Source organism: Chinchilla lanigera, unplaced genomic scaffold (genome assembly GCF_000276665.1).
Source record: "Chinchilla lanigera isolate Chin_1 unplaced genomic scaffold, ChiLan1.0 scaffold00006, whole genome shotgun sequence".
Classification (NCBI taxonomy): domain Eukaryota; kingdom Metazoa; phylum Chordata; class Mammalia; order Rodentia; family Chinchillidae; genus Chinchilla; species Chinchilla lanigera.
The window spans coordinates 19,007,355-19,025,879 of NW_004955407.1; the positions used below are offsets into that span (position 1 = coordinate 19,007,355).

The 18,525-nt window shown below is 40.4% G+C and overlaps 1 protein-coding gene across 1 annotated transcript in view; it reads left to right on the forward strand.

Moving 5' to 3' along the window:
* The window catches only part of LOC102013474 (translation initiation factor IF-2-like), a gene marked incomplete at its 5' end in the record, with an annotated part of 133,393 nt that overhangs the window by 64,951 nt on the left and 49,917 nt on the right, over positions 1 to 18,525 (forward strand).

An 18,525-nucleotide genomic window follows, 5' to 3' on the forward strand; every position in this document is an offset into this window, starting at 1 on the left:
AAGATGAGCTGGAGAAGCATAGATATGTCTGGTAGCCATGCTGAGGAATTTGGACTCTGTGAGGCAGAATAATTTGAAATGTTAATTAGTGGTTTTGCTTTTCTTATTTCATACTTTTTTTACCCTTTTCCACTAAAGAAGGTTCTAACCTTTGTGCTTTTTTGTTGTTATTTTTGCTTCTTTTATTTTTGTTCCAGGGTCTTTTAGATGTTCTTTTATTATTACTGTTTATTTATGTTTACAGTACACTCAGGGTCTGTATTGTATTTCTGGGCAAAACCCAAATATTTCTAAGAAGACTTCCTTCATATGATCATGTGGATATAGTCAAGGTAGAGAACAGAGGAGAGCACTGTAGGCCAAAACTAGAGAATTTATTCTCGAATATTCAAAATATTCTTGACAGAGGAAGAAACTTAGTAAAAAGGTAGAAATGAAGTGTCTTTTGGTTCAGTAGGAGAAGGTTGAATATAACTTCATGATTTTAGAGAAGTGATGTGTTTCTGTTTAGATCAAGAACGTTCCCCCAAAGGGCTCACACACTCATCTGCAGGGCTTTTGGAAGGTGACTGAATCATGAAGATGATACAGCTGACTTGCTGACAGGAAGTGAGGTCTGGTGGGAGGAGGTGGTCACGGTAGATGTACTTAGAAGGCTGTGTGTCCCCTGGCTCCTCATTTCTCTTTGCTTTCTGGCCCCCATAATGTGAGCAGCTGTCCTCCACAAGACCCTTGCTCCGTGCTTTCTTGCCTTGGAGCCAGTCAGCTATAGTCTGAATTTTCTAAAAACCATGAGCCAGAGCAAATCTCTCTTCTTTCAAGTTGTGGATGTCAGATATTCCATTTCAGTGACAGGAAAGCTGGTGAAGACGTAACATTTCTTGTACTCTAACACTGTAGGGTAAAACTGACACCTGCTGTAGAGGTAGGATAAACATGTTTTTTAAACCACAAATCAATAAATTTAGAAAGATAGTTCTGCTACCTGTGCAAAGGACAGACTGGAAAGGGAGAACTTGTGTGGGAAAAGGGTGAGTTGGCTGTAATCATCAGTGATGAGGTTAACCTGAGTAGCCTCTGAGAGTAAAGAGGAGAGAAGAGGTCCAGAGTATTTCAGAGGATTAAATCCTAGATGGCGTGAGCACACATTTGAGGATTTAAAATATTGGCTGCGATGGTGGAGAGGCAAATGCATGTCCATCTTAGCTCTCAGTATTTTCTGTACTCCTGGCGTAGTGTCTAACATTTAGCAGGTGCTCAATAAAAACACATTTAATGAATGAAAGAGTAAATAAATAAATGTGATGTGCAAGCAGTCATACACATTTTCTTTATATTGGAAATGAGTATATATCCAGGTGTAGTGGTGCATGCCTACCTGGGCAACATAAGGGAAATTATAGCCATCCTGGAGAGTGAAATAAATCAGACATGTACACTTAAGTAATGCAAGGTTTCTCTTATATGAGAAATGCAAAATATAAAGAGCAAAATAAAAGATATATAATAGGAAATAGGGAGATAGATCTTTCTCAGCTTGGAAGGGGACCAAAGGGTGAAGGGAGGTGGGAGGGAGGAAAGGGGAAGGGGTGGAAAAAACTGAGCTGTGTTATGTACTGTACCAACTTCCGACAAGGAGTATAATCATTACGTATGTACTGAAAATATGTTCTAATGAAAATAAGAATTGGGAAAAAGGAAAATTTAAAAAGTGTTTGGACAAGGAGAATGAGAAGAAGCCACAGATTATGAAAACATCTTTGCAAAAGACAACTCTGTTATGCAAAATATACAGAGAACTTTTAAAATTCAATAATAAGAACACACAAAAAAACAATTAAAAGTAACCCAAAGACCTGAATAGCTACCTTACAGATGGAAGACAGATAGATGGAAAATGAATGCATAGAAGGATGCTCCATTTCATTGATGATTAGGGAAATACAAGTGAAAACAACGAGATACCACTAGACCCCAGTTAGACTGGCCAAAATTCAGAACACCCACAGTGCCAAATATAGACACAGATATGAGCAGTGGGAACTGCCATTCATTGCTAGCGGGCACGCCAACTGGTAGAACCACTTTGGAAGGAACATGGACTGTCTCTTACACACTGTACGTGCTCTTTCTCTACAGTCCAGCAATCATGCTTCCTGATATTTCTCCAGATAAGCTGAAAATTTTTGTACACACAAAACTCCACACTGATTTTTTACTACAGTCTTATTCATTATATCCAGAACTCAGAAGCAAACAAAAATGTCCTTTAATTGGGTGTGTGGATAAACTGTGGTGTATGTCCAAGCTATGGAATATTATTTAGCACTAAAATGAAATGAGCTATCAAGCATTGAAAAGACATGGAGGAACGTAAATACATATTGCTACATGAAAGAAGTCAACTTGAAAAGGTTACGTACTGTATGAATCCAAGTACAGATGCTCCTTGCTTTATAATGAGGTTATGGCCTGATAAACCCACTGTAAGTTGAGAATACCTTAAGCTGACAACATACTTAGTATGTCTGTCAAATATATAGATAAGCAACATCGTATATTGATTATTTTGTGTGTATGTGGTACTAGAGATTGAATTTAGGGCCTATGCTTAAAGTTATATCCCTAGGCCTTTTTAATTTTTTATTTTTGAGACAGTCTCGCTAAAGTTGATGCATTCACTGGTCCAGGCTCAAACTTAAGATCGTTCTGCCGTAGCTTTCTCAGTCTCAGAGTGCTGGTATTACAAGCATATGTCTCTCTGTTCACTCTCTTGATCACATAGCAGACTGAGAGCTGCAACTTGCTGTGGCTGCTCAGCCTCACAAGAGAGTATGCTGAAAAGCTCTCAGGAAGGAAAATGACCTTTTTCTTTTAGCCCAGGAAAAATCAAAGTTCAACTTTCAAATTACAGTTTCTATCAAATGCCGAGTGCTTTAACATCGTCATGAAGTAAAAAAAAAACCAAAAAAAACCAAAAACACATACATCAAAACATAATAAGTTGGAGGCTGTCTATACTTGACATTCTGGAAAATGGAAAATGATGGTGACTGTAAAAAGATCATAGATCACATGGATAGGGGAGGGAATGGATAAACAGGCAAAGCACGGAGGATTTTTATAACAAATCAACTATTCTGTATGGTACCACAATGGTAACTGTGTCAGCATACTCTTGTCAAAACCTGTAGGATCTATAATACCCAGCATGAGCCCCAGTGTAGACTATGCATGCTGGGTGATGTTAAACAGTTTGTGGAAGGCCATTGTGTTGAATTAGCTTCCTACATTAGGCTCTGGTGGAGTAGATCAAACAATGGAGTCGTTCATGTTTCTCATAAACCATGAGATTTTTACACATGACCAGTTTTACACACAAACAGCAGCTTTCAGTCAACTTGAGCCAACACAATAAGGAAGTCTCTTCTATTTTAGCCCTATAAAGAGAGTGACTTTGACATCACTGATCTGCTTTGCAGTACCTTCTTCTTTTTTTCTCAGCACTTTTTTGGAATATGAAGCCAGCCATCTTTGCTCAGCTCATCAGAACACTCATTCTAGGTTACAGAACGAGGTGCTGCCCCATTCTACTATCTCAACAAAAGCTAATTGGATCTTTAATCTCAATTTGTGGTACTTCTTTCTTTTGACAATGACAGTGACTTGTCCTTGTAGATTTATCACATTTTAACAAATGTACCACACTGCTACAGAATGCTAGTAATGGGAAAGCTGAAGGGGCAAGGAGCATGTGCGAACTCTGTATTTTCTGTTCAGTTTTGCTGAAACTGCTCTAAAAATAAAGTCTATTGTCAAAAGACAAAAATTGAGTCTGAAAGTTAATGTGAGTATATGTGATTCAGTACCCGGATGGTGGTTATGGAAACCAGACCATTTCTACGTCACTTGCAAATGATGCTCTGACCGTTACACTGCCCCTGTGTAGAGAACAATGCACATGTCAGTGAAGACAAGGCCACCGTGGCATGAAGAAGCTTAGATCCTCTGACCATTGTGAATATGTGTTGAAGGACAGAATATGGGAATTTGGATCAACAGTTCTGGGAGGGTCAGGCAGTTTCCCAATTCATTGGAATCCTCTAGTCATTAGATAGGAGGCCATCTCTGTTTCTAACTTACCATCTCACTACCAGGCATTTGTGCCAAAAGTACATTTTAGTCCATGTTATTCTAAGCAAACAAAACTTGCTAGCAAGCAGTCACAAAACTGTTACATAGTCTGTGTAGACTTGGAATATTTTCACTATCAACCCTGACCAAGATCTTCATGAAATGACCTGTCAGAAAGAGATGGGTGTGTTCTGATGAATGGGGCATCAGGACTTTTGATCAGAGGATCATTTGCTAAGGGGAGGAGCACAGAGCCATCTGGAAGCTGTTCCTCTGGCATATCCTGGCTCAGGCAGGTCTTTATTTATGTTATTTCTGCAAAGATGGAGGTGCCTAGAATGAGGATCTTAGTGCATACCTGTAATCCCAGTACTAGGAAAGCTAAGGCAGGAGGGTCATGAGTTTGAGGCCAGCCTGGGCTACATAGAAAGACCCTGTGTCAAAAAATAGAACAGAACAAAAAGACGGAGCTGCCTAACTTCTCATAATCACACAACTTGCACACCACTCTTTTCACCAATTAAAACTTGTTACTAACATGCAAAAATAATAAGCCTGTGTGCTGACTTGGATAAAACTACTTTTTAAAGTTTTGAGATATATAAAGTATTATGGTTAATGGCTGGGAATGGTGACTCACACTTGTAATCCCAGTACTTTTGAGGCCGAGGCAGGAGAATCACAGCAAATTCGAGGCTACCCTGGGCTACATAGTGCATTCAAGGGCAGCCTGGACTATATAGTAAGAGCTTGTCTCAAAAAAAGTATTATGGTTAATAAATCATATGATATAATAAAATCATATCATATGATCCAGCAGTCTTGCTACTGATATATGTATATCTCTATATATCTATATATATCTATATATATATATATACAAAGTATATATATCTCTCCAAAGTTTGTGACCTCCAGAACATGTCAAAATATTTCTTTTGAATGCCACTTGGTCAGTTAATAGGGTGTTTATTCTAATAGGTCACTTGAAGTGTTAATTGGTCCCTAGGATATAGATCAGAGTTAATTTGTGCACACATAGTTCCCAGTGTTTACACATCATGTTATATGGTAAAGCAAATTACAGCAGACAATAAAACCAAAAGTAATGTCCAGGAAAAGATTTTAAGTCAGCTGGGCCTGTGCTCGGGAAGCATCAGTGTAGACTTATCTCCCTCTCTTCACCTCCATCAGAAACTGTCAGTGCCTGGATTTTGCAAGCACCTCCCTGGTCTCCCTGCTTCTACTGTGCTAAATCCTCATCCCAGACTTCCCAGTCCCCAACCCTAAAACCTGTTATTACCACAGCCAGACCGCGCCTGTCAAACCCAAGCTGTCAGGCCCTTCTCCTCTGCCTTGGTGAGAGCCCCAGGGCTGCACGTGAAGGAACCGCTCCCTCTGTCCTTTAGTTCCACCTACTGGCCTCCTCTCTATTTCCTAGAGCACCAGGCCCCTCCTGCCTCAGGCCTTTACACCAGTGGCACCCTGTGTCTGTCAGGTTTCTCCACTGGAAAGCCCCATGACCCACTCTCACCACCACTGCAGCCTCCTCCCTGCTCTCCCAGGCGCCCTTCCCCCTCCCCGTTCCACTATGTTTTGTCTGTGATGTTCTCACACATGATGTAATGTGTCTGTTGTGTTTGGTCTCTGTCTCCTGTCACTGACATGTAAGCTTGACAAGGACAATGCTTTGTGTTCATTTTGTTTGCTGGTTTACCCCTGCCACCACATGCATAGGTGCTTAATAAATATTTGTAGGAAGAGAGGAAAAAAAGAAAAGAAAGAAGAAAGGAAAGAAAGAAGGAATGAAAGGAAAAAAGAGAGGGGAAGACATCTACAACATCCAAATGAAGCTGTGTCCCTGCGTTGCATTGTACTAGTGGCTGTGACAACTTAATAACGATGAGATCTGATTATACCTGTTAGCAGTTATGTTGAAGGCAAAGAGCACATTTGGAGCTTTACATCATTTCAGTAAAACAGTTCAAATAATTTACTGTTTGGGTTCATGCAGCTCCATCTTTAGATTTCCCATTAACAAAGGTAGCCTCTTACCAATGATTTTATTTGATATATTTTGGTAACAAAAAGAACCATGAGTACTATTGATGTCTGAGGAGAGTGGGAAAATATCTCAGAGAGAAGTTGTCATAGGAACTGTGCCAGGGAAGTAACTACACACACAGAGGAGAATGCAGTGTCCAAAGAGAAATGGAAGGACGTGATCTTAAAGTTTCAGTTTCAGAGTAAAAATCTCTGAATCTTCTTGTGAGAGTTGTCCTCAGAAATAGCAAGGGTCAGTAGGATACTGTGGTGCTGGTACTAAAGATATAGACTTCACAGGAAGTTTTGCAGAGATAAAAATAGGTAAGATATAAAACATCTACTATTATGTACAGTCCCCCAAATATTAATAGAGAAATAATCTTTACATTTATTGCCTTATCTAATCCTCACTAAAGCCCCCGAAGGAGAGTAGTCAGTATCCCCAATTTCCAGATAAGATAATGAAGCACAGGTAATTATATTGGTCAGAGTCCCATCATAAGTGGTAGAGGTAGGACTCAAATGCAAGCCTGTCTGACTCTATAGCCCATGCCCTTAACTTTTCTGCAGGATTGAACTAGTAAGAAATAAATAACTAGTAACCACAAAAGTGATTATTTGGTGGTAAGTAAGAGTAGGGGTTTCCGTTGTCATGTGATATGTGTGGCAGAATATCACAATATTCATTGACTTTTGTCCCCTTAAGGACTTTAAAGGACCTGGGAGGAAAGCGCCATCCCGTAAGAAGACAACCACTCTCCATTCTCCCCTCAGCTCCCCAGTACAGAGCTGCAGGCTGCCTCCACCAATCCACTGCGGGCACCACGTAAAGTGAAACCTAATCTCAGTCCTCCTGTGAGCTTTAAGAAGACCAGGACACTTCTTTCTGGAGTGCCTCCCTCTTGCCTTCCTCCCTCTCTCCCTTTCTTCCTTGTTTCCTTCCTTCCTTTGTGGTGGTCTTTCTGTCTCAGGTCCAACTTCCTCACTGTATTTGTGGTACATTGCAAGACACCGTGTGATGGGCTACATTGTGCTCCCTCCCCTCATTCATATGTTGAAGTTTTAAACCCCACTTAACTATCCTCAGAATGTCACTGTGTGGAGGTAGGGCCTTTAATGAAGTAATTTAGGTAAAACGAGATCATATGCCCTAATCCAATATGACTTGTGTCCTTTTAAAGATGAGGACACTGATACATGTAGAGGAAAGACCACATGATGACACTGGAGGAAGACAGTGCGGGGACTCAGAACACAGTATGCACCTTGGAATACTGAGTACTTTGAACTGCAGGGGCCTAGAAGGCCTTAGAAGCAAATTTTTCTACCTTTCTTTCTCCAATTCTTTGTTCCCCAGAAGTCCTTTTCCCTAAGGTGGCTTATAGGAACTGGAATTCTTCCCCCAAAGCAAACCACAGAACCTAGAAACATCACTCTCTGACCCACCCTTCTCCCCTGTGACCTTCATGTGACAGGGTTCCTGCTGTATAGCAGGAGACAGGATTGCCATAGGGTGGCCAAGAAGAATCTGAGCAGACAGGCCGTGCCGAGTTCCCCTCAGTGTTGCTGTTGCCTCGGACTCTTGCCCAATGACATTTCTACACAGCTGTCCACTTTTCACTGAACCTAAACAATTTGCCTCGAGTGTCTGGGTGGTTGTTTCTGAAAGCTCCTTGTGTCCTGTACAATTTTAATTAAATACATTTGTTTTGCTCTTCTCTCGTTAACCACCTTATCACCAGGAAACAATGAGAGAAGGACAAAGGGACTATCCCACAGTCCCCTTCAAGGGCACATGCTGGTTACTGAGGACCTCTGGGCCCCACTTCTCAAAGGCCTTCCTCTCTCCCGGGTAGCATCACCTTGGAGAATAAGACTTTACCAAACATGAGCCTTTGGAGGACGTTCGAGATCCAACCTATACTACCTGTCTCTGTTTTGGGGTGTTGGCCACAGCCCTTGTGATGAATGCCAAAAAGGTTTTACACATTTCCATCCCTTCAATGGTGATCTAGAAAAGGCAAGGAGAGACAGATTTCAGAAGACACCAACTCTTTTGGCTCCTTAGACTCAGATTGTTAGCCACCAGAATTATGAAGAAACCAGTCATATTGTTTAGCCCACAGATGCATGGCACTTTGTTATGGCAGTTCCACCAAATTAACACATCACAGAGGGCTTGGCACACCAGATCTGCATTCAAAGATGTGCCAGTTTCCTGTCCTGTCCATTCTTAGCACCCTGTAGCTGTCTTTTTCAAAGGTGGAAGCAGGTAGAAAATAGAACTCATTTTACAGACTGGCACACATCCACTTCAGAATTGGCTGTGAGGGCCAAGACCCAGAGAAACTAATCCAGGTACGTGCTTTCCTTTGTGTTCTTCTTCCTGCTTCCCACTTGCTGATGCTCTTCCAGGGAATAGTGCCTTCCTCAGAGCTAACACAAACACTTTGCTCATATCCAGAGGCAAGTTCTTACAGGACTACACCACCATTAATTTTTAATATGCCTGTTTACTATCTACACCACACCCCCAGTGAAATTATGAATTTATCAACACCTACTGACATTGTGGCTACAAGTTATTCATTAGTGCCAGGATCTACTATAATTCTTGGCTCACAGAAAGGACTAGTTCATGTTTGGATTTCTTGAATGAATGTATTAGAATTGATTTCTTTTTTGTTTACCTTTGGTTGAGAGGAGTGTTATAATACAGCTTCTGGGAAAATAAACCTTAGACATTTTTTTTTTCAGTCTTTTGAGACAAGGTCTCACCATGTAGTTCAGTCAGGCCTTGAACTCATTGTGTAGCCCAAGCTGACCTCAAACTCATGGCAATCCTCCTGCCTCAGCCTCCTGAGTGCTGGGATTACAGGTATGCATGATGATGCCCAGCTAAACACTTTAATAATGTGCTATGTTATGCTATCAGTGGTGATTAATGCTATAAGAAAAGTGGCTCATCATTCTGTTAAACACTCCAATTAGAAGGTTCTGAAATGCCAAAGCCTCTTTTTATGAGGAATAACCTAAGCATGGGACTTTGAGTTGCCAGGGAAAGCCAGTTGTTTTAGACCTCAAGGATTATGTAAAACCTCCAGGATCTTACAGTTCACTCAGCTCCCAGAACAGAGCCAGAACCCCTGGGAGGGGTATGGGCATCTTTGGGGAGATGGAGAAAGGAGACTGCAGAGGAAAGATCCTCCTAGTTGCCCACCCAAGACAGGGTTTGTAAGAACTGTCAGGCTCCTCACTGGAAATGAGCATTTGCCTCTGAACACCCTCAGGACTCACTGTGTCTGTGTTAGTTACTAGCAGCATTATTTGTTTTTTGGGAGTGATGCCTCATTCCCTGTTGATCTTTTGGGTAGAAGTGAGTAGGGATATATTTAGGTTATTTGACCTGTATTCGACTTATCATGTTGAGCCACAGAAATACGACACCTCTCAGTTCTTCATAGTCCAGGCCATGATGGGGTGAGTACTCTGGGGATATGCTTGTAAAGAAAGTGCACTCAACCCTCCATAGACGTGGACGCAAGTATTCTGGAAAATACTGTGTCTATACTAAAGTGTACAGACTTTTCTTGTCATTGTTTCCTAAACAGCATATTATACCAACTACTTACATGGCATTTACATCGTCTCAGGTATTGTAAATAATTAAGAGTGATTTAAATATGTGCATTTTTTTTTGGTACCAGGAATTGAACTCAGGACCTTATGCTTGCTAGGCAGGCACTGGGCCAGTGAGCCACATCCCCAGCCCTATGCATAGATTTTATTCAAGTACAGAGCCACTGTGTAAGAGTCTTAAACATCTGCAGATTTGCCATCTGTGGGGAGTCCTGGAACCAATCTGTCCAGGATACTGAAGGTGATTTTACAGTCTTTCTCCTTTTCCCTGGCTCTCCTGGGACAGGATCCAACGATGACGAACTTCTGAGAGTCTTAGTTAAGTGCTGTGTCATGAAGTTGTCCTTTTTAGAAAACAACTGAATGAAGCAAGAGGTATAACTAGCAGCACCTGCTTTTGCACACTTAGAATGCAATCCGCTGTCAGTTGTTTACTGTTTGTAAGACAACTGCCGACATCCCACAGATTTGTGTCTGGAACACGAAAGAAGCAGAAGCAATTATTTGTGAAAGAGCAGAACAATCTTCCACTAGACTTTGCATAAAATGAGCGCAAGTGAAGGTCATTCCTGTCCTCCAGGTCCCTGATTATAATTCAGAGAGCCACGAAAGAAGGGAATGGAGAAAAATCAAATGAAAAAACTGCCTGGAATTTGGCGACACCAAAGAGAGATGGAAGATAATTCTGTCTTTGATGCCAAACATCTGTCTGGTCACTTTTTTCCTTCTAAAGGCATTTAACTTTGTAGTATTAAATTCTTTCTGATTCCTAGAAAAATGTAGATGCTAACTGTTTGCTTTCATCTGAATATCAGAAGGCTATTTGTTTATGGGTAGGAAAGTTAATATTAATACTACAAAAAGCACTAAAATGCTACAACATGCCAGTTTAAATGGTTCATCGCAAAAAGTCACAGTAAGGGTCAGGTGGCGTATTTCTGATTTAAAGAAAAGATTATTTAAAAATGTATCTCTAGAATAAAGGACACTTGTAGTATTTCTTACCCAGTGAAAGCTAAATAACACAGGGACACAGTCATTTTAAGTTACATAAAAAACCAAAACATCACTTTTGAAAACAAAACAAAAAAGAACCAAACTTGTTAATTCACAGTTTTTGGTTTTTGTTTTTATTTTTTGCTGTGCTGAGATTCAATCCACAGCTTCACACATGCTCAGTAAGTAGAACAACTTCGAAAACTGTAACAAAGGAGAGAAATAAGCCTTTTATGTAATGTAGAAGGAAGATCTATTGGAGAAAATTAGCTCCTAAAGGAAAAGGATTGATAATGTGAAACATACTCTCTTTGATCTGTATTTAATATATTTCCATTTTCAATGTTCCAGTGCCCTTTAGGTTATTATAGTAATCATACCTTGCCACTCAACATTAATTCCTCAGTAACAGACAATACGGGGTGGGCATAGATACAAATCTATTAAATATTATTTTGAGTTACCTGCTTGAAAGCACCTTTCACTCACTTTCTCTCATAAGCATGCTTTGGGCTTGATTACATCTAATGAGAAGATTCAAATGCCTCCAAATATAAGTTGTACAAAAGAATCAGGAATCACATGTAGTCTGCAGTTCTGAGTGTAAGAGCCTTGACAGGGTGTCACTGCATGGGCTAGAGAAACAGGAATGAAAGTTTTACAGCAAGCACTCAGGAGCTGGCATAGAAATCCCTTTGTAATGTGTGATGAACCTGTAGACAAAGCGATGCCCCCCAGACTGTCAGAATGCTCCATCCAGGGGTGTTGTATCATAGTATTATTCATCTGAAGTAGACAGAGAGGGCTCAGGATGTAGCTTAGTGGGAGAGCTTGGGCTTAGCATGCATAAGACTGATTTCAGTCTCTACCACTGCACAGATAAATGAAATAAATAGACAAATAGGTAAATAAATAAATAAATAAAATTGAAAATAGTACGGATAGATACATGGTGTGGAAGGTTTTTCCTTACAAACCAGTTTGCATTAGAAATTGTGGGTAAATGAAAAAGAATCTCCCGGCCACTGAAAAACAAACGTAGGTACTTACATATATTGCTGCAGTGCTTTTTCTCAGCTCTCCAATAAAAAGGGTATCCAAAGATTCACCCCTGATAATGGCAAAAATAACTGGCCACTTACATTTCTAGGAATTGCCCCTAAAACGCAATCTTCCTGTGTTAGAATTAGCAGTAATTCAAATGCAGACTTCTGAAACAAAGAAAACCACACTTGAAAATCTACCTTTTCCATTGCTGATCAAAAATACACTGGAAAAGTGATACAAAGAAAAGAAAATTAGGGGCTGGGGATTTAGCTCAGCGGCAAAAGCGCCTGCCTGGCAAGCGCAAGGTCGTGAGTTCGGTTCCTGGTACCGGACAAAAACCAAAAAAAAGAAAAGAAAAGATTATTAGGATGTAATAAAGCGTTGACTGGGATGAGGGAAAGGCGAACATAAAGAACAAAGGGAAAATATATATACACAAGAAGGCCAGGATAATTGTACTATTAATTTCTATTGCTTCCTTGAAAGGAAGAGTTGATATTTAATTGTTTGATCATTCTTGCATGTCTGTATTTGTCTGAGTAACCAATATGAAGATAATAGTATGTAGTACAGCAACCATTGTTAATTTCTTTTCACCTTGTCTGAAGTTCTCTGTTGTTTTTATGTTGTTTCATTTATGTCTGTGTGTTTGCTTATATGTTGTGGTTCTTTTATTTCTAAAAAGAAAATTAAAAAAAAGAAATAAAGTGTTAGAGTAGATCTCAGAAAACCTGGAAATAATACTTATGACATTTACTAAATGTTTCCTTTGATCCCAGCCTCATGCTAGATACCGTCACTTCATTATTGTATTTAATCTTCATGACAGCACTACAAGGTTTCCATTGTTAGTATCCCCATTTTACAAATTAAGTAGTCTAAGAGCTTTAAAGCAAACTGTGCAATGGGTCCTAGTTAAGGTAGCATAGGGTGGAAAGACATGATACCTTTCCTCACCCATCATAAGGGTCGGGGCCAACACTCCCGTAACCAAAAACAGATTAGCAAGAGCAAAATTCAACACATTTACTTAATTGAAGTTTTACATGGTGCAAGAGTTTTCAGGAATGATGGCCCAAAAACTCAGGAACACTGGCTGTTTTTATGCTTCAGTTTGATGAAGAATGGACTTCCAAGTAGAAATGTGATTAAACAGAATGACCTACCGGTGGGGAGGGACTTGGTAAGGCCCTCTGTTCACATCCCTCTTGGCTTCTCTGTGGAGCATGCCTTCTTCCGGGGTATGGGGCAGGCCCTCTGGAATAAGGGTTTTTAGGGGATAAGGAAGAGAACGACCTTTCTGTGTTTTACGGGTTACTTTGAAGGACAGGAGTTGTAGTTTGTGACCCACCTTGGGGAAGACAGCTTGTGCTTCTTTTCATTTGCAAGTGGTCAGACAGAACTTGCTTCTGAGGCCTCCCAAACTCCTTTGTGCAAAATACTCAGCATGCCAAAGGGCCATAATTATTATATTTATTTTTGCAGTACTGAGGATTGAGCTAGGACTTTGTTCATGCTAAGCAAGCACTGTATGGCTAAACTTTATCCTCACCCTCAAGAGATTGTAATTTGAGAACTCTTTTTGACCCTCAGTACTCTAAGTGGTGGCACTTACCTATATTTAAAAAAACACGAGGAGTGTGGACTCCAGAATCTGCACTTTCAGTGGGTGTTAGGAAAAAAGGGAAAATGGGTAACAAAAGAGGAATTAATTTGTGTTGTTTCCAGAGGCGGTATCACAGGTAATTGCTACAGTCAAGGGGAATCCTTGAACTTTGTGCTACACCCCGAGCCACTGAATTCACAAAATCACCTGGATGGAATAAGTACCCAAAGTTACCCCTGAAAAGAGGCGACCAAAAACTGGGATGTAGATTGGACTTTCACAAAGGTTTTTTTGTTCTACCTGTAAGAATTTTCAGGTGCTGTTTGATAAAACTATTTACACTTACATATATATATCCCCAAATTAGAAGGCGCAGTGATAGAAGTTCTTTATAACTCCTGAGATGGAAGAATGTGTTAATTTTATACTATTAAAAATTATACTTGGGATCTCAGGGTGGGTGTCAAATAATGACCATCATATCTTGTTACAGAACAGAGTAATTTTAGCAGTTCATCCTACAAGGTCCATGATATATCACTTATCATTGTTCCATATGATTCAGTCATGTAAGATAGAGTGGTATCTTGTAAAATAAGTTGCATAGCATTTAATGGGTCCACAGTAAACTTCTAAATTAGTAGTGAAGACGTAACTGCAATACACCACAAGAGGGCGCGCGGGTACTTTTAACTAACTGGCAGGCACCGAAAGCGCGAAGATACCGTATTGATGTCAGGTACAAACTGGCATACTTCTCTGCAGTCACTAAACATCAAATCTGATTGGGTTTTTTTGGAACTGCTTTGGAATTTTTAAAGAGTAAAGAGGTTTTGCTCATTAGTTAATAAAGCACAATGCTTTTCACTGAAAGAGATGAGTTTTCTCTAAAACTTATGTTCCTTTGTTAATATTTTATTAGATATATATATTGGAGATATACGTCAGGCCAAGGATTGGTTCTGTGGGGCCAGAATGAGAAAGAACAAACGTCAGGTCCGCGTTTGGCCACGCGGTGTTCAAATCCAGCCTCTGCTGTGTCTTGGTCGTTTGCCTCTTTCTGATGTGACATTTCCAAGCTTCAGTTACTGCACCCCTCACGGAGCCAGTGTCTGCCCCTGTGGTAAAGACTGAAAAATGTGATCCTGTGAGTCTGGGAGGGATTGGGGTACAGATTATTTGGCTTTTTTTCTTTTCTTTTCTTTTGGGGGACAGTTTAACCTGACTCACTGCACTCATGAGTACACAGAATTTTAGTAAAACAGAACATTTTAAAGAAAATAAGCAGTTTAAATTTGCTCCTTAAAAGCATTTGTTCTAAAATTTCCTGAAAACTTTGGGCTCAGGGGACATTAGTGGACACAGAATAGCACGAGCCATGGATTGACACATTGACACGCCTGTTATTTTTACCCCTCAGCACTGGTGGGGGAGATACCAAGGCAGGACCATATCAAGTCTGAGATAGCCCATCAAGCCCCAGCCTGTGCTGCGTTTCTTTGCAGTAAGGTAATTTCATACCCTTATTGCTTGGAAACTGGCTTTCCATTCCAAATTCTTGTTGCAATCGAGCTTTGTTCTTACAAGTAGATGTAGAAGGTTTTTGCCTTTTTGCCAGAAGTTCAGTTCATGTGGTAGTGAATAAGCCTATAGCTGTTGTGTGTGTTGTGTTATGTTATGTTATGTTATGTTATGTTATGTTGTGTTGTGTTAATTTTCTGCCTGCTTTGCTGAACAAAGACAAACATCACCCTCTGACTTTTGAGTGTGGAAAATCACAGAACAACATACCAACTATTATTTGGAAAGGGAAGTCATACAGAGTAGGGAGCTGGAAACTCCCTTCCTCTGGCCAGGACCTGTCTTCTTCCTTGCAAGGAAGTAATTCATCTGCTCTTTGGGGAACGGCTTTGCTTCTTCCTGAACACACTAGGCTAACAAACTCATCAAGGAGGAAAGTACTTCCACAATTGTGTGTTGTTAGAGCTGTCTGAGCAGGAAGAAAGTATTTGTAGAATAGAAGAAAGGTGGAGATTGGCAATTGTGTCATTATTTTCTTACAAGAAGAAAGCCAGGAAAAACAAAATTATGGTTTAAGGCAATTTGCTTTACAGGTTGATAGTGTTTTCTCCAACGATTGTGTCCAGTCGGAAGTCAAATTGGGATTTCAGAGTTTGTGGATTTTGTATATGAGTTTAGTTTTTTTGCAAATAGAGCCTGAGAGTTGTATTATAATTTAGAGTTGATCGTTAGTAAAACTAGGAATGAAAAATCCTATCTTGGCAGGCTTGCTGCTTAATATCTAGTAGTTCTACACAGCAACTTTAGGAAGAGTAAAAGGCAGCTGCAGTTTTCAAGGAATCAAGATACCGCAATTGTACGGCATCTTGTGTGTAGGTACGGAATAGCACTAGTGGGCATTTTCTTCTATTCCACAATTGTGTGTGTTTTTAGGATGATATCCTATAACGATATCGATAAGATGGAATGTCAGCGCTCATATCCAAAAGTAAATATCAGTTTTAAATTATTCCTTTTAATCTATGCACATCTCTCCAAATTTCAGGAGAAGTAAATATTCTAAAACCAGAACATGACTTTGTATTATTTTTACCAAACCATCATCTCCCAAGCCAAATACTAAAGCAATGCACAGCTGTTAAAATTAGTCAGAAGTCGATTTATGAAAGCTGGAATTCTCATGTGGGAAAAACAGGAGGCAAAAGATTAGCAGCTTGCCAGTAGTTTTTTCCAGGTTAGCAGTCTTGAATGAAGAAAGTCTCACTTCTAAGATAAACTATTTATGGTTTAAAAAATAACATTTCAAGGAATTAATTTAGAGTCAGAATATATCATTTTTCAAACAATATTATTTATTATTATTAAGTTGAAAATGATTGCTTCATACCTATCTAGGCAGTTTTGGTATTTGTGATTAAGAAAATAGACTGAAGCCAAGAGAGAAACACTTGACATCATGGTACTTAGAATGCTTTTCACAGCTGGGCGGCAACACACAGTGACACCAGGTAACAGTGGTGCTCCCCCATGCATGAAAGCACTTAAAAAGTAGGGAATAAGTGACACAGAAGCAGAATAGCTACTCCAGTAAATAAATCACTGTCAACAGCTGGACACCTTCGTATCATCTTTGCTTTTGTCCTTTCAGCCTCTGGTCTCTGACCAAGTTCTCAGTTCCTTCTTATTTTTCTCCACTGTTGTGAAGTTTTTGCCTCTCTGTCTTTTCAAACTACTGCCACAACCTTCTCCAGGTTTTCTTGCATTTTCTTCCATTTTTCTTTGCAGTTCATTCTCTTGACAATTGTGGTAGTCTTCTGCTGAAAGCCTTTGTTTTCACAACTCTGACAATTCTGGTGAGGACCAGTGTCTGTTTCCTTCTGTTTTGGATTAAGGCCTTCATCAGCAGTTGGGACCCAGCCCCACTGAAAAGGCAACGTTAGGGTTGTAGGTGATCAGGCCCCAACAAATGAACTCAGGGTCCTTGCAGAAGATGCCAGCATGAGGGAAGACTGGATTGCTGACGATGGCATTGAGACAGGAGCCCCATCATCTGCATGGGGCATCAGTGGGGAGGGCAGGACAAGGCTGGAGGTCCTGTGGACATGAAGTGCCCAAGTACATTGGGCAATGGGAAGAAACAGCAGGACTGCACCCAGAGTCCACACGCCAATGGATATGGGGTAACCAGTCAACTTCCTTTCTCTCTGAGGAGCTGTCCAAGGCTGAACCTACTACTTTTATATCTTTGTGATCCCAATGGAACAAAACTAAGAGGGATTTACTTCATTTTCTACAGTCACAATTGCTAAAAAGGGTTGAATGTGTGAATTTCATGAGACAATTCCACAGAGGCATTAAAAATAATCTAAATCAGATTATACACATCTGACCCTGGAAATTGTATTTTAAGCAGCTTTTCTGGGCAATTCTTATGCATCTGCAGTTTGACAGGTATTGGGAACTAGTGAGTCAGAGGAAGGGGTGGAAATCAACATTCCTTACAAGGCTGCCTGCTGCCTAGTGCCCATCATTCTGTAGCCTTTGTCTTACTTTGTCGCTGAGACACAATGCCTGACATCCCCAACTTAAAGAAGAACAGATCTGTTTGGGCTCACTGTTTCAGAAACATCAGTCCATGGCCAGCTGGCTCCAAGGCAGAAACAGCATGGTGGAAGGCTCACGTGGAGGCAGGTTGGTCATGTCATGGTGGGCAGGAAGCAGAGTGGAGGAAGCAGCTGAAGAGGGAGACACAAGCTTCCGGATCATGCTCCCAGTGGCCCCCCTCTTCTGCCCAGATCCCACCACCTAACAGCAAGGCAGCTATAGCCCCCCCATAAGCCAGTCGCCTTCCAAACACATGATTTTCGGGGATCATTTTATTTTTCATGTAGAAAAGCAGTTTATTCCATTCTAAGCACTTACATAGTTAGTATGGAGAGTAACAGGCTGCTGGTGAAATAGGTCATCTAAAATGGAGATGATATCAAACTAGTGGCCAAGGCCTAACTCCTTAAAAAAAAAAGCAACCTTTATCAAAGATTAATTTAATGTTCTTTTTTTTTGTTTTGATACCAGGAATCAAACTCAGGATGTTGCGCTTGCCAGGCAGGCACTTGCGCTGCTGGGCTATATCCCCAGCCCTATTAATTTAACTTTATTTTTTTATTTTTGGTTTTTCTCCGGTACCGGGAACCGAACTCACGACCTTGCGCTTGCCAGGCAGGCGCTTTTGCCACTGAGCTAAATCCCCAGCCCCTAATTTAACTTTAAAAACAAATACAAGCTACCAAACCACCCTTCTCAATTTGACAGTCTGCCTGAGACACAACTATCAAGTAAAAACCTGCATCTTTACTACTTGGCGGTCCCAAGTTAAAACAACAAAACACCAACAAAAACCGTTTCACAGAAAAAAAGGACTAATATGAAAACAGCTCGAGAAATACACTAACAAGCAAAAATACTTGGGGAAGGAGGGACATGTAGCTTTGACTTAACTGAAGAAACCGAGAGAGATGGGTCTACATAGGAAAATG